The sequence below is a fragment of the Aedes albopictus genome, chromosome 2 (assembly GCF_035046485.1).
Source record: "Aedes albopictus strain Foshan chromosome 2, AalbF5, whole genome shotgun sequence".
NCBI lineage: Eukaryota > Metazoa > Arthropoda > Insecta > Diptera > Culicidae > Aedes > Aedes albopictus.
The window spans coordinates 452,242,765-452,260,058 of NC_085137.1; the positions used below are offsets into that span (position 1 = coordinate 452,242,765).

General features: G+C 37.7%; 1 protein-coding gene across 1 annotated transcript in view; it reads right to left on the reverse strand.

The window, feature by feature from the left end:
- LOC134288597 (uncharacterized) overlaps positions 1–17,294 on the reverse strand; it is a 385,031-nt gene that overhangs the window by 62,590 nt on the left and 305,147 nt on the right. The window lies entirely within an intron of this gene.

Consider the following 17,294-nt stretch of genomic DNA (forward strand, 5'->3'; position numbering starts at 1 on the left):
ATAAATGTACTTGTTATCACATTGTATGATAGAAGAGATTAAGCGTAGAGGGTCTTGCCCGGGATTTCCCGGGACAAAAATCCCGGGAAATCCCGGGATATGAAAAATCCCGAATCCCGGGATATTTTTCCGGAATTCCCGGGATTTCCCGAAAATTCTAACAATGACAACAAAGGCCATAACTTTCTGTAGAAATGGTTAAAATGTGGATTTGGTGGATTGATTTTAAGCTATTACAAGGTTGTTTTCTTGCAGCTTTTTAAGAAGCGAAATTTGTCAATATTTGTATGAAACGTGTGGAATATTTCCAGGTGGAACTTCTGCGCAAAACTTCTTAGGAAATTATGTGCTAGAGGAAGATAGATACCAGACATACTTCAGATGTTTCTGGACCAATATCCTAAAAGTAATAAAATGATATTTTTTCATGGTCTGAGCAATGGCTTGAAGCATTTTCAACATCATTTTGGTGAAATTTCGCTCACATAAATTTTGATGGAAATAGGGAATCGCGCTACTTGGGCGGTGGCTTCTATATTCGTCTGTTTTCCACTATAACTCAGTCAATCTTGAACCAATTGACACAATTATTGGAATGCAGTGAGATAGGTATAGTATCTAACCGTGTACAAAATTTCAAGTCAATCGGTTCAAAATTGACCGAGTTACAGTGGAAAACAGACGAAAATAACAGACGAAGAAAACCACCGCCCAAGTAGCGCGATACCCTATTTGCAGAATTTTTGGAGGCTTATACATAGTTCAGAAAATTTGGTTATCAATTCCTGACGGGACTATACTATCTCTGGAATATTTTTCCGATTAAATTTCTTGAGACATTTTCTTTTGAAGTCCAACCAAAATGTCATACGAAACTTATTAAAAAAATTGGACAAAATTTTATAGATCACCACTGATGAAAATTGACAGTCATCATATGCCATTCGTGATGAAATTCGAAATCATAGGAAGATGTGATGGTTGGAGCGGTGTTGACCCCCTCAACTTTGATTTTAGCCAATGTGATTTCGAGTCGCTCAACTTCTCACTCACCTCAGTGCGTTGGGATGAATGCCTGAATGGGTGCAACCTTGACGATGCTGTTGCAAATTTTTATGAGCGTGTGTACGATATTCTCCGTGAAAATGTTCCAGTGAAGCAACAACGTCCACGTTGGGAGAGGAGACAACCTTGGTGGACCAACGAACTGCGGCATCTACGAAACCGTCTGCGAAAAGCGAGAAAACGTTATTTTCGGACAAGGAATGAACAGCGTAAAGTTGAGCTTCGTGCTTTAGAGGGCGAATATAACTCTTTGCATGAGCAATGCTTTAGCTGCTACATTCGACGCACCGAAGAGAGCATCAAACAGGATCCCAAGTCGTTCTGGTCATTCGTCAGAAGCCGGAAGCAATCTAATGGAATTCCTCAGCGTGTATGTTACAACGGAATGACAGCCGATACTCCAGTTGATTCAGCAAATCTGTTCTCGGCCTTCTTTCGAAGTGTGCTAAGTAATAACCGATCACCTTCGTCAGACGCGTACTTGAGCAATTTGCCCCAATATGATTTGAACGTGGCCCGCTTCAACTTTTCTCCGGATGAAGTTCTACGCAAGCTGCGAGGGTTGGATGGCAGTAAAGGCGCTGGACCGGATCATCTACCTCCGCTGTTTATCAAGAGCTGTGCCGAATCGCTTGCAGTTCCAGCTGCTATTCTTTTCAACCGATCCGTTGCGGAAGGAATATTTCCGAATGTATGGAAAACTGCTGCTATAACGCCGATTCACAAGTCGGGTACGGTTCATGATGTGGAGAACTACCGTGGTATTTCCATTCTGAGCTGCATGCCGAAAGTTTTTGAAAGCCTAGTGCATGATTCGCTATATCCACAAGTGAAACATGTCATTTCCGAATTCCAACATGGATTTGTTAAAAAACGTTCTACTACTACCAATTTGATGACATACGTCTCAACGTTGGTAAATACTTTGGAAAAGCGACAGCAAGTAGATGCCGTGTATGTCAACTTTACCAAAGCGTTCGACAGAGTGCCCCATTTATTGGCTGTTGATAAATTGGACAGAATGGGCTTACCAAGCTGGTTGACACGGTGGATATTGTCATATCTTACTGGACGGAGCGCTTACGTACGCATCAGTGGAACGAACTCGGATGCTTTTGGCATTACATCCGGGGTACCCCAAGGTAGTCACTTGGGCCCTCTTCTCTTCATACTATTTATCAACGACCTTTGCGAAACCATACAATCTCCGAAACTCATGTTTGCTGATGACTTGAAATTTTTTCGCACAATTTCTTCGCTTGTGGAATGCTGTGCACTTCAAGCTGACATCGACAGACTATCGAACTGGTGCCTGCTCAATGGAATGGAATTAAATATCCGGAAATGTAATGTGATTTCGTTTTGCCGCTCAAGAAGTAAAATCGGTTTCGACTACAGGATGTCAACAACTTCTATCGCCAGAGTTGATGCTGTCAGGGACCTAGGTGTGCTGTTGGATAGCAAGCTAAACTTTGCACAACACATTGCAGCAACGATTGCAAAGGCATTTGCAATTCTTGGATTCATCAAGCGGAACACAAAGTATTTCACGGATGTGTACTGTTTGAAGAGTTTGTATTGCACACTAGTGCGCAGTATACTAGAATACGGCGTGCTCGTGTGGGCGCCCTACCATGCCGTTCATAAACACCACATTGAACGTATTCAACGAAACTTTCTTCGATTCGCACTGCGTCAACTGCCGTGGAATGATCCCATTCGACTGCCACCATACGAACATCGTAGTGCTTTGATACACCTGCCAACCTTGGAAAGTAGGAGGATTTTATTGCAGCGCCTCTTTGTGTTTGACATCATGCGTGACAATGTGGACTGCCCGTTACTGCTGAGCAACATACTTCTCAACGTTCCGCCCAGAAGAACCAGACGGGCTGACTTTCTTCGTAATCCCCTTCATCGTACTCTTTTTGGACAAAATAATCCATTTGATGTTTGTTGTCGTCGTTTTAATGAAGTGTCTGTAAATTTTGATTTTAATGTGACTAAGCATATGTTTAAAAGTAGGATAAGTTCTAGTTCATAGTATTAACTGTCTGTACGATGTATTCGAAGACTAGTAAATAAATAAATAAATAAAAATAAAAGTAACAGAAATTTTGTAACAATTTTTATGATAATTTTTGAATTAGTTTCCAGCATAAATAGTACTTCTTGTTTAGACTTTCTGCAGAGTTGTTGCAGAGATGTATGTCAACAAAACGAAAAACAGAGCGAAATGTATTACATAGCCGAGGTAAAAACACAACCAGCAGTAGAACCTGATCTTATTGGGCTTTCAACGTCCCAGAGCATGAAATATAATCTTGCATGAAATGATATTTCAGTGGACTTTTAAATTATCACAGAAGTCAAAACATTAATAAAAGTGAAACTCAATATATCGAAATAGGATTTTTTGGAAGGAATTATCGAAGTCGTAAGATTCTTCAAAGAGTTTTTAATAGCAATTCCACAAGAATTTGTAAGAAGGACGCGCAGTGAATTACTCTGCCAATTGTTCTTTATTATATTTCACAATATCTAATAGAAGCCTTTTTGCTTGAATTTGTTTGAAATTAACCCAATTTCTCCAATCTTTTTCAGTACGATCCAAAATGTTGACAAAAAGTTGTCATAAGAAATTTTAAAATCACTCTTCCAACCTTTACCACTCAAGCTTTGTCAGAGAAGCTGTCTAATTGCTCCCAGAACTAGCATGAAAAGACCTTATGGATTTATACATATTATTTTTTATGATTTTCCCAGGAATGCAAATCCTATCTTTAGGAATAAGAAATGAAAATAAAAATCCGAAGAGTTGAACATCTTTATTAGTCGCTAAAATTTGGTTAAAGACGGTTTCAAAATTCATTCCATCACTTTTTTATCGGTTATGGGAAATTTTGATTTTTCCCGGGATCCCGGGAAATCCCGGGATTTCAAAAATAAAAATCCCGAATCCCGGGATTTTTTTCAGTCCGGGAAACAAGACCCTCTAATTAAGCGTATTTATTTACTGAATTATTTGATCCATTGATTAAAGCCCATGTCTGCACTCGGTTTGATGCCGCAAATCACTTGTGGCCAAAGACAGTCCTTGGTGCTCATTGTTCGAACACTTCAAGTCTCATGACCGTGGAACATCACCCTGTAGTAAACTTTTCGGTTCGTATGACTTCTCTGTGGTATGACTTGAAGGTGAGAGAAGATACAGATTGATAGATTCACATAAAGCAGCGTCCATTTATTACGTATAGCAAAAATCAAATTTACGAAGTGGTTTGTAGTTCTGAAGCAATCCATGCAAAAGATTTAAAGAGATTTCTATTAAAATACCTTAAGAGTCTTTGAAGGTATTGCTGAAGCAATCCCTGGAGCAGGGATAGGAATTGTCATAAAGATGTCGTATTGGGTAGTTCTCGTTGGAACCAGGCTAGCATAACATAAAGTCTAGGGATTAGAATTTTTCTTGGTTATTCGCTAGAAAATGATAAAAAAGGGTGAAAACATGAACAAATCTCCACATTTCTATGAAGGGAAATTAATGGTAGTCCTTTCATTTGAAGTTGAAATTTTTTTGGCAGCCATCTTAGATGTGGCCGCCATTTTACATTTTATATTTTTTTTTTAAATCTAGATTTTTGCTGTGTTCTTAACCACCGATTTCAAATCTGAACTCATCAAGAAACTGATAGTCTAAGCTTTTCAAAACATTCAATTTTTTAGGTGAGCTTTCACCGCAACAGTGAGATATCGATGACAATGTGAGCGAACCTTCCATTCTCCCAAACATTTTGTTACAATCGCCATAAGCGATCAGATGCGCACGTGACAATGTATGGGAAAATGGGAGGTTCATTGCTATTTGCTAATATTGCTTTAGATGATTTCCCAGAGAATTTCCTGAAGAAATCTCTGTATGAATAACTGCAGCAATCCTGCTGGCACAACAGAAAAAAATATGCAAGAATTTTTGGAGAAATTTCTAATGAAAGAAATTCTTGGAGACATTCCTTCGGAAATTGCGAAATATCAGGAAGAATTTCTGAAGCAACTATGGAACAATTCCCGAAAGAACACTTGAAATAATATCTAAGGCAATGCTTAACAAATCTGAACACACACGTGGAGGAATTTTTGAAAGCATTTCTATTCGGAAGTTTGAAAGAATTTTCTAAAAATATCCATGTGAGATTTTATAAAGTATTTCCTTGGTAAATGTCTAAAGGAACTCTAAGAGAAGATTTTGAAGGAGTCTCTGCCCGACCAGAGCTCCTAACAAGATTATAACAAAATTACACTAGTTTACAGCATTTTTGAACTCAGTAAGCTGATGATCGTTTTTGGTGTAGAATCATGCCCTGAGTTCGAAAACGCGAAGGAAAAAAATACAGTAGAGCGGAAATTTTTTCGACTTTCCATACAAGGTTGATGATTTGAAATCGATTTTTGTTCTATTTTTAAGCAACGTCGCTCACTTCACACATCTCATTCTCCGTAATCAATGCTCCGATTGAGCTGATTTTTTTTTACTGTAACTCGCTTACATATGATATGTCAAATAAACGCTGAGAAAGAATTTTTAAACTGTATTTTTCTTATTGAAAAAAATACATTTCTTCATTTATTTTTGGAAAATTTGCAAAAATTTAAGAAGATCCCAAAACTCGCCAATATCTTGAATTTCATCAATCTGACGCAAAACCTGCATTCAGATAGTCGAATGGTATTATATTCAGCATTTATTTTATGGAAAAAGATTTAAAATTAGTTGAACAAAACGGAAGATTTTTGAATTTTATTAAATTCCATATTTTAAAAAGTTGTAAAACTCGATATTGAGCTAAAACTCAAAAACTGTTCTACTTTAAATTTTTTGAAGCACGGTTTCGAAATCAGCGCTAAATTATGCTTCAAAAATTTTGGTCGTTGACAGAAGTTCACGACTTTCGTTTTATTTTGTAAACTAGTGTTATTACAACCGTTGTTCGAAATAACACAATTTGATATAATTTTGTTTATGCAATTCAGTATCATAATTTATGTTTTATGCAACTCATTTTGGTATCATAATGGCCAATTTTTCCGAACTGGTTCATTATGCAACTGAAATGAGTTGCATAATGAAAAATAGTTGTAAAAAGATCATAATGCAACTCATTTGAGTTGCATTATGAACATTATGCAACTCAAATGAGTTGCATTATGAAAAAAATCATTGCATAAAATTTTGTATGGAACTCGTTGCAAAACTCGATTTTTCGGCACTCTTCGTATTTATCCAACTCGGCAGGCCTCGTTGGATAAATGTACGATACGTGCTGAAAAAATCAACTTTTTGCAACTCGTTACATAAATAACTATAAAAGGATTCGTATATGTGAATAACCATAACAGAATTGTAACAAAATTTGTTATTATTATAAAAACAAAGCTAGGGTATCGCGCCACTTGGGCGGTGGCTTCTATATTCGTCTGTTTTCCACTATAACTCAGTCAATTTAGAACCAATTGACTTGAAATGTTGTACACGGGTAGATACTATACCCATCTCACCGCATTCCAAAAATTGTGTCAATTGGTTCAAATTTGACTGAGTTATAGCGGAAAACAGACGAAAATAGAAGCCACCGCCCATGTGGCGCGATTCCCTATAATAAAACATGTATTATTTATTCAAACAGATATATAACAGCATTTGTTACATTATGCATATTAAAATAATTGCCTATAAAAAATTTCTTAACACATTTATTGTATATTTGCTACATTTTTTGTAACAAAATAATTTCAAAATGTATTAAGTTTTTATATTGACGCGAAATAGTTTGATTATATTTGTAATACTGACCACTCGAGTCAAAAGCCATAAAACAAAACTTATAGCATTCATTTAGAACGCAACGCTAAAATCGTCCTGTTTAGAACCTCCCCCCCCCCTCTTCGATTACGCTTTTTTGTACGTAAGTCCTAAAATTTTTGTATGGATCGTAACGCTCGGTTGTACTTTTCCCTCTCCCTTGAGCGACGCGTAATTTGGGGATGGCGTCATATTTGCTAAAAAAACTGCAACAGAGTTATCATTTAGTTATAATCTGCCAAATTCTTCCCAAACCAGCAGTGCTTTGTAGCGTTTTAAAGAACATTCTTTCCTGCTGGAAGCTGTGGCGAAGAACCCGTTGACGCAACAGCACAGTATTTTCTAGAATCTAGATGATGTTGGGTTAGTTTTGTGGCACAACTGTTAAGTCTTGTCTGGGATCTTTAATTGTAATGGCTCGGCAGTCTTATTAAAGAATAAAGCGAACTACAATGTTCTCGCTCCGACGTTTCGGTCCTGGTTTGGGACCTTCTTCAGGGATCTATAATTTATTACAATAAGGTCAATAATTGGACTCGTATTTGACATATAAAGTTACATATAAAACAATTTTACAAACATAAAGGTGTTTAAATTTACATTTTTGTAGTCTGTTTTAAATTACTTACAAAGAATTGTTCGCTCTTGTCCTAATACTTTTAGCCTGTCGTGTTGTCCTTTTTGTTCAAACATTTCTGGAATCCTATTTTGTGTAATAATCTTAATTTCAAATTGTCTGTGTCGCAAAATCTTCTACTCACTGTTGTAGGTGTACTAAACGGTCAACGGTATTGTATATTGTTCTAGTAGCGGGAGTATTTGGCGTTTTCTTTGCACTGTTTCACTGTCGGGTGTAGGCGAGTCTAATGTTTTCCAGTTTTTTAAGGTGATTCCTGATTCTGATTTTGTGTTTGGATTAGTGATGTGTTTGGTCTATTGCTATTAGTGTTATTGTGGTGATGGTACTTTCTTAGTGTGTGCATGATTCCTGCATAACTAATACTTAACCCATCCGTATCGGTCCGTTTGTTTATATTTTTCGTCGTCAGAATGTGGCAAATTTCTAGGATGGGAAGTCTCGTTGGTTTATTGCTGGTGTCTAGTATTGCTGGGTTGGAGTAGTCGAATGTGTGTCCTGTCGTTGCGCTGTTTTGCATTATAGCCGTCCTTTCTTTCCATTGGTCAAGTTGTATGACACAAACACGAACGGAACGAACTAATAATGATGAGACGATATACAGGTCAATCCCATACATCGACAAGCTTTCACCGCTGATAACGAAACACATACAACAGACAGGGCAATATGCAAACATAAAAATATGTCACTACAACAACAACACGATGCAAGGGATGTACACGCGCATGAAAGGGACAACCGAAAAACAGCAGAGGAGCAACGTCATATACAGCCTAAGATGTCAACAATGCGAAGCTATGTATGTAGGGTTAACTACGAACAAACTACAGACACGACTCTACGGACACAAATCGGACAAAAACAAACTCGATAAAATTATGGACATGCAAGATGAGGACTACAAAAAGATACAACTTGACCAATGGAAAGAAAGGACGGCTATAATGCACCACAGCGCAACGACAGGACACACATTCGACTACTCCAACCCAGCAATACTAGACACCAGCAATAAACCAACGAGACTTCCCATCCTAGAAATTTGCCACATTCTGACGACGAAAAATATAAACAAACGGACCGATACGGATGGGTTAAGTATTAGTTATGCAGGAATCATGCACATACTAAGAAAGTACCATCACCACAATAACACTAATAGCAATAGACCAAACACATTACTAATACAAACACAAAATCAGAATCAGGAACCATCTTTAAAAACTGGAAAACATTAGACTCGCCTACACCCGACAGTGAAACAGTGCAAAGAAAACGCCAAATACTCCCGCTACTAGAACAATATACAATATCGTTGACCGTTTAGTACACCTACAACAGTGAGTAGACGATTTTGCGACACAGACAATTTGAAATTAAGATTATTACACAAAATAGGATTCCACAAATGTTTGAACGAAAAGGACAACACGACAGGCTAAAAGTATTAGGACAAGAGCGAACAATTCTTTGTAAGTAATTTTAAACAGACTACAAAAATGTAAATTTAAACACCTTTATGTTTGTAAAATTGTTTTATGTGTAACTTTATATGTCAAATACGAGTCCAATTATTGTCCTTATTGTAATAAATTATAGATCCCTGAAGAAGGTCCCACACCAGGACCGAAACGTTGGAGCGAGAACATTGTAGTTCGCTTAATTCTTTGATAAGATTGCCGAGCTATTACAATTAAAGATCCCAGGTGACATGCAGTCGAAAATACCGCCCAAGTTAAGTCTTGTCTGGTGCGAAGCAAAACAAGTAAATATTGTCAAACTTCCCCTTGATCAGAGCATTAGATTTTCTTTCTTCTCTGTTAACCGTAGTTTTGTATTCTTACGCGATAGATAGTCGGGCAAACAACGTGAAAAAAGGTTTGGAACTTTTTATCAGACCGTTTTCAAATTTTGGTAGGATGTCAAAGATACAGTAGACGTAAGATAACTGCAACTTGTTTACGTTTCACTTAGCAAACAAAAATCCAATAACTGAAACGCCTGACAGTATCAACAAATCATCAACTGACGGTAAATGAACGTAACTTTCATCCGTCTGTTCATTTGGGCTAACATGGCGCACCATTTTGACATTTGGCGGTGCGAGACTTGCAAATTTGTTGCACTTACCGGACTTGTAGTAAAAAAGCATTGCAGTTAAATCGCTTGCACTGACCGAACGTCTACTGTAATAACCATTCTGAAAGTAACCGTTTCCGAGATATTCGGAATTTGACTTCATGAGTCTCTCACTTAACAGCGTAAACTGATTAAACTGATTAAACGTCGCGATCACCAAGGCATTCTTTGATTATTTCACTCGCAAAATCATGAAACATTTCAAATAAGCAGAAAATAATGGCTTACGCAGCATTTTAATCTGTTTAGTGAGTACCCCAAATGATTTTTGATAGCTAAATTCACTGTGTTCTTCACTCAGTACACACCAAACTAATTTTTATATACTGTTTATAGCAGTTTCTGTTATAGCAGTACAAACATCAAATCCTCGATCCAGTAGACTTTTTAGATCCCATTTAAGTCCCATATGAACTGTACAAAATTTCAGCGCAAGCGGTTCAAAGTTTGCATAGGATTTACTATGGGAAAAGTTACACTTTTAAACAAAAAATCCCAGAGGTCACCCTTCAAATCAGTCGACACTTCTTGAAGAAAAATCATTTATGAAATTTGCCTTCGAAAACTGCAAAACGATTGGATGCTTGTGGAAAAAGTTATTAATTTATTACCAATTAGTGATACAAAGAACGGCTTTTTGTTTTGTTTTATCAGCAGCACTGCTGCTGCCGTATCAGGTATCAGAAGGCCGGCTCCAGAGGCACGTTATCCTCCATTTGGGACATTTGTGCCATCGCCATACATATGAGCCTATTTCATCATTTACCTGAGGGAGATTGGGACAAGGGATGGGAATTGGGAAAGGGAAAGGTGATGAAATAGGAAGGGGTGCCCTAAAAGAGGGAATGAACGCCTAAGCGCAACGAGAGCTCATAGCCCATACCTCAACGGGGTTAATCAGTGCCCTGAAAAGGACACTGTAAAACGCATAAGCGTAAAAAGAGCTTGCGACGTCATGCGACTTTCAATATGACATAGAAAGGCACGTCATCAAAAGCATCCTCAATATTCAAGAAATCACCCAAGCAAAAACTACGTTTGAGCGAGTGCTTTCTTGAAAACGTATACAACTTTGTGTAAAAGAGTCACTGTGGACATCCCAAATTGGGAGACATGTGAGTTCACATGAACAGGCATGCTAGCCAGACGAACATCACAGATGTGATAATCGACAATGCGTTTCAAGCATTTCAGAAAGAACGAGGTAACCAGATGAATCTGGAACTTATTCCTTCTTTTTACAACGCACGCACCCTTTCGGGATAAAACTACAGAGTAATTTCACGCCATGAAAATACCCAGTAGAAAACTACAAGAGTTCAAAACATGTTTGAAAAAACTCAAATCCCTCTGGAGAAAAATAGGACAAACCCCCATTTGGTCCAGGAGATTTGAAGTAAGCAGAGCTTTTTAGTGCACACTAAATCGATTCTATAGCTACAATTCTCGGGGTAGAAGCAAAGGTTCGTAGCTATACAAAAGACTGGTTTATCCGAAGATATTTAGAACTTGAACAGGTCCGAGTTCCATTCAGGAATACCTCTTGCGGTCCGCACAGACCGCAGAGGACAAGCTTCTTTCAAAGCAGTAGTTATGGTATACCACAATGAAGGGCGTTTTAATAACAAAACCACAATGAAACTCTCTTGGAGTAGCAATGGAAGCGAGTTATCCATAAAATGTGATCGCAACCAATTAGGTTCCCTAGTTTATTGAGCAGGGACGCCTGAATACGCAAAGTTTGCGAAGGAACACTCAAAAGTGCAAAGAATGTCAAATGGAGATTCCTCATCTGACACATGCCAATCAGTCAACTCATGACAAATTCTACTCATGCAGAGTTGAGTTAGGTGCAATTCTATGTTAAGTTAACCATGAACTGTACTACCTAAGTATTCCATCAAACTGAAGCATCTCAAATCAATGTTTGAGCTACTTCAGATGCCAAATATCAGCGAAAAGATGCTGAAAACAAGGCTTGCTTGAAGGCATCCACAAGGAAAGGTTGAAACATACTGTTAACGTTATTCTAAAATAAAGCATGCTCGAGGCACGACACTTCATCTATAATGAAAAAAGCAAAGCTGGGTTCACAAGGTAACTTATACAGAAGTTACCCTACGAAAATCAACTTTTTGAAGGAGATCCACTTGGGCTACATACGCTTTTTACGCTGAAAATTGATCTGACGTTTCCTTGCCGTAGCCACTACCCAAACTAGACAGGATTACACTCTTCACAATCACAGCACAAAAAGGAAACATCAACGACGAACCAAATCGGTGTCAAAAACGCCAATGGCGAAAACGCAATAAGCGAACCCATATAGGTAGTAATGTAAGCTAATTAACAACATTTGAATAACCCCGCCCTTATTTAGCCTCAAATTTGAGACTTAAGAAGGGCAACTGATTATCTCGGAGTAAGGCAAGGTCCACTACACCAGTGCTCCGGTTAGCGCAGTAAGGGCGTAATACTGTGGAGGACGCCCTAACTCTCCACAGGCTCCGTTTGTGGTTAGGTTTTTATTAGACCCCCCTAACCATTCATTCTTTGGCACGGTCAGCATAAAGCCGCATAACACCATGAATTAGGGGTCACCTGTTTAGTGGACTCTTACCACTGGATCAGGCGATCCGTAGTGTTATTCTTAGCCAATTGAGACAACCGCTACCGACACTACACAGCTATCTAGGCTGATCGGGAAAAGAAGTTAACATTGATGGTCAACTTCCAAACGAACCCGAACAGCCATCAAAAAAAAAACTGTACAAAATTTCAGTGCAAGCGGTTCAAAGTTTGCATAGGATTTACTATGGGAAAAGTTACACTTTTAAACAAAAAATCCCAGAGGTCACCCTTTATTTCCTTAATTCAAATCAGTCGACACTTCTTGAAGAAAAATCATTTATGAAATTTGCCTTCGAAAACTGCAAAACGATTGGATGCTTGTGGAAAAAGTTATTGATTTATTACCAATTAGTGATACAAAGAACGGCTTTTTGTTTTGTTTTATCAGCAGCACTGCTGCTGCCGTTGTAGCATGGGGTGGCAGGAGGCATCACCTCCCCCAGAAATAGCAGCAGCCAAGGCAGCAGATACAGTGCTGCTAATAAAACAAAACAAAAAGCCGTTCGTTGGATCACTAATCAGTAATAAATCAATAACTTTTTCCACAAGCATCCAATCGTTTTGCGGTCTTCGAAGGAAAGTTTCATAAATGATTTTTCTACAAGAAGCGTTGATCGAGTTGAATTAAGGAGACAAGGGGCGACCTCTGGGATGTTTTATTTGAAAGTGCAACTTTTCCCATAGTAAATTTTATGATAACTTTGAACCGCTAGCGCTAAATTATAGTTTCACCGATTGCGCTGAAATTTTGCACAGTTGATATGGGACCTAATGGAATCAAAAAAGTCAACTGGAGTGAGAATTTGATAATTGCCCCATACTAATACACATGCATCATTGGCAGAGGAAGCTCTCAGCTAGTAAATGTGGGAGTGATCATAGAACACTACCCAGGTAACCAATAAGCAGTTAAAATAGCATTAATTCGGCACTATATGCGCCTTTACAGCAGGTCATTAAATGCTAATCAGCCGTATATGCGCCATTTGTGCTAATTAAATGCAGCTTTTGGCCCAATATACGGCTGATTAAATGCTTATACCTCCTATCCCCCAGATTGTCAAAAATAAAAAAAAATATTTTCCCCTGCCCATTTCACGGCTTTCCTATCTCTACTTTTTTCTCACTCTCCTGTGGAACTTTTGAGGCTTGGGGCACGTCCTGAACTGCTGTTGCTGTTTTTTAGCTGTTTTCGGCGAAATTGAGATTTGATCCCTCGATCCTCTGGCTGACGATGGTGCTGAACCGAGCTACAAAGTAAGCTATAGGTGATTAGATAAAGCGCGTTGGATTTTTGATCAATTTAAGGCATGAGTATTACACCGGCGGCAGTTGCTTCGTTATGTTATGAGCTCAGCAGGTTCTGATAATAAAATCGATCATAGAAAACCAACCATGGAATTAATTTGTCATTGACTAGACATGTGAATGATTGACTAGACATGCGAATAATGATGGCTTCTACAGCCGTGGCACGTAAATTAGAAAGTGGAAATGTGTTATGGTTTTAGCATCACCCATCTCTCTTAGCAGTTTCATCACCGACGAACCGACGTGACAGCTAGAACAAATTAATTCAAACTTGGTGTCCCCGACGCCATGATGAAAAATAGCCGAACACAACCGCCACCTCTATAACGGTTCATGGTAGGAAAAGGTTCGTGTCTGCGCTGATTTGACAGAAGCGTTCGCTCGCTTTGCTGGTCGACCGTTAAATTTAGGGGGGGCACTTTTGAAACACCACTGTCACGTCGGTTCGTCGGTGGTTTCATGGCAATAAAGTGGCAGTTATGATTCCTGTTGACCAAAACATACCGTGCATTTGAAATGCTTCGAAACTGCTGTCAGATTTTAAGTAGCATTTGAATTGTTAATATGGGGCAGTTTAGCAGTCGGACTGCTATGATACGACAGTAAGCAGGCCGAATGCAGATATGAAACAGAAATACGGCTTATTCAAATGCTTATTGGTTACCTGGGTAAGCTGAGAATTCAGCTTTGTCTCAGTTAGGGCGTTACTCCAAGAAAAGGAGAGAAGATGTGAATCCCAGGAGAAATTTTGGAATGAATTCATGGAACGTTTTCTAGAGGAATCCTTGGAGAAATCTTTAGATAAATTTCTTGTGGAAATCGTGGAGAAATTATGAAGAAATCCATGTAAGCACTTCTGAAACAATCCATCACTGGACAAATTATTGAAGGATTCCGTTGTTAGAGTTTTAGGAGAAGTCCATGAACAATTTTTAATGGAAGAAAAAGTTCTGAAGGAATCCGGAAAGAAAACTTTCCTGAAAGCTGCTTTGGTGGAAAATCTGATATAAAAAAATAAATTTCAAGGAAACAGTTTTGCTGTTTTTTCCGTACATACAATTTCCAATAAAAAATATTTACTTAGTTTTTACACCAATATTAAACCGTTCTTAAGTAACGGCTAATTAAAATAAATGAGTAAATAAATGAATAAATTGGATTACTTATTTTCTGTGTATTTTTTTAGTTCTTAACACTTCCTGATATATTTTCCAAAACAACATTTTAATTAAACAAACCGTCTCACAGCTATATTTTTTGAAAAACAAACTTGCTGTTTTCATACAGCTGTTCCAAAAGTATTTCCAGCTCAACACACAAATCACATAAACGCGACATTTTTCAATTCAATTTGTTTCAATATTCTTCACCTTGCTTTTGAAAGAGGCGTATGTTAAAACTATAACATTCTTCTTCAAAAATAAATAAAATTTTAATTCAAAAAAAAGTCAAACTGAGAGTAATATTCAGCGCGGATCTAAGTCAGATGTCTTCTTCTTTGTAACTCTACGTCCTCACTGGGACTTGGCCTGCCTCGCTTCAACTTAGTGTTCCTTGAGCACTTCCACAGTCATTAATTGAAGGGCTTTCTTTGACTGCCATTGCAAGAGAATTTGTACATTGTGAGGCAAGGACAATGTTACACTATGCCCAGGGAATCGAGAAAATTTTCCCGACCGGAACGGGAATCGAACCCGCCGTCTCCGGATTGGCGATCATAGCCTTAACCACTAGGCTAACTGGAGACGCCCCAAGTCAGATGTCATATAATTTCAATTTTCCAAAAACCTTACCCTATGATTTTTTAATTATATTTTCTGTAGGAAGCTGCCTTAAAATTTACCAAGTAGCCCAGGATGGTCGTATGCTTCTAACTGTATTAATTTCCTCAAATTTTTATTTTTCATTGATTTTTAAAAGCAAGCAATAGGAAACAATTTATTGGGATTGTTTATATCAAAAATAGGTTTTAAATAAAAGTTATAATGAAAAAACTATGCATACTTTCCCCTGCATGCAACCATATTCGAGTTTACAACAAATTAAAAAAAAAATAAGATACGAATTTGGATTTTAACAAATGTCACCCATGACAGTATGAAAATTTACATATCTGAGAATAAATTGATATGTCAAAAAATTGGTCCACACATTCGCTTCATGAGCGGCAATTTTTCGTCAGTTGCTTTTTCCCCCGAAAGCAGCTGACCCTCTTCGGAGCATATAGCTCTAACGGACCCGGAACTTTGGATATCAGCGAACCGCAACTCATAATGGACGACCCCCAATTCCCGAGCAGAGGGGAATATCAAACTAATAACTATCAAATCTCATATTCTGTTTTTATATCTTGTTTTGTTATTGTTAACTGATCAAGGCATAACTTTTTTGTAACATGTTTAGTTTAACAGTCTTATTTTGTTATGATCAAGTTATTGATATACACTCATAAAATATATTTTAATAATATGTTTTGTTTAGCAACAAATTTAGTTATTATTAGAGAGTGCACATATATTGTTTAAACAGTAGCACGACAATAACAAGTTTTGAAATTGATTTTAATGATTGATAAATTGATTGAAATTGATTTTGTATAATGCGCATAGTTAACTAGATAGGATTATTGATATGTTTGTTTAGCGGTAATTTCTTTCTGGCTTGCAGTCTTGTATGTTGGCTCACGAAACAATTATTTTTGCTCCAACGTTTCGATCCCGGTTTGGATCTTCATCAGGGGTCCAAACCGGGATCGAAACGTTGGAGCAAAAATAATTGTTTCGTGAGCCAACATACAAGACTGCAAGCCAGAAAGAAATTACCGCTGTAACTCTCTCAGTCAAAGAAATTCAAAAAGATATGTTTGTTTAGTTATTGATATAGGGTCTCGAGTCATTTGGGCCTAGCTTTTTCGGGCACTTGATGCTATAACTAAGTCAATTTCAAACCAAATGATTTGAATTTTTGTATAGGGTAAGAAACTGTCCGTAACTCATCGTGTGCCAATTACGTATAAAATTGATTTAGTTACAGCGGCAAGTGCCAATAATAGGCACACCTGCTCAAATGGTACAAGATCCTAGCATTAATACTTACTTTGTTATTAGTTTGATATCATAACTAATTTTGCTTTCGGATTGTCATCAATAACTTTTAAATAACAACATTTGTTATTGAAATATTGCCCAAATTCATTGTTATTATGTTGTTATCGAACTAACAAAACATGTTATTAAATTGTTCTTCCAGGAACATTTTTTTGTTATGATTTTTGTAATTTTGCCGCTTATGACAGCCAAGTTCATAACATAATTTGTTATGTTAATAACATGAAAATAACTTATTTCATTGCTCAGTTATTTTGTCAAAATAACACATTTTCTTATGCTGTTGTTATGCCCTTCTGCTTGGGTTGAACTGGAAAAGGAACAGCAGCCACACATCAGCACCATCGTGCTCATCATTCTACCTATTGACAGGGTAGAAAAGTGGCAGCAGCGCATCGGTAACCAGTTCGATGTGGTAGAATTAGAATATAATACATTGAGGCGCTATACAAAGTGTAAGTGCCACTGCCAATTGGAATCGATCACGCAGTGCCCTAGTGGACATTTATTGTAATTTATTTTAAGTGGTTAAATTCAAGAG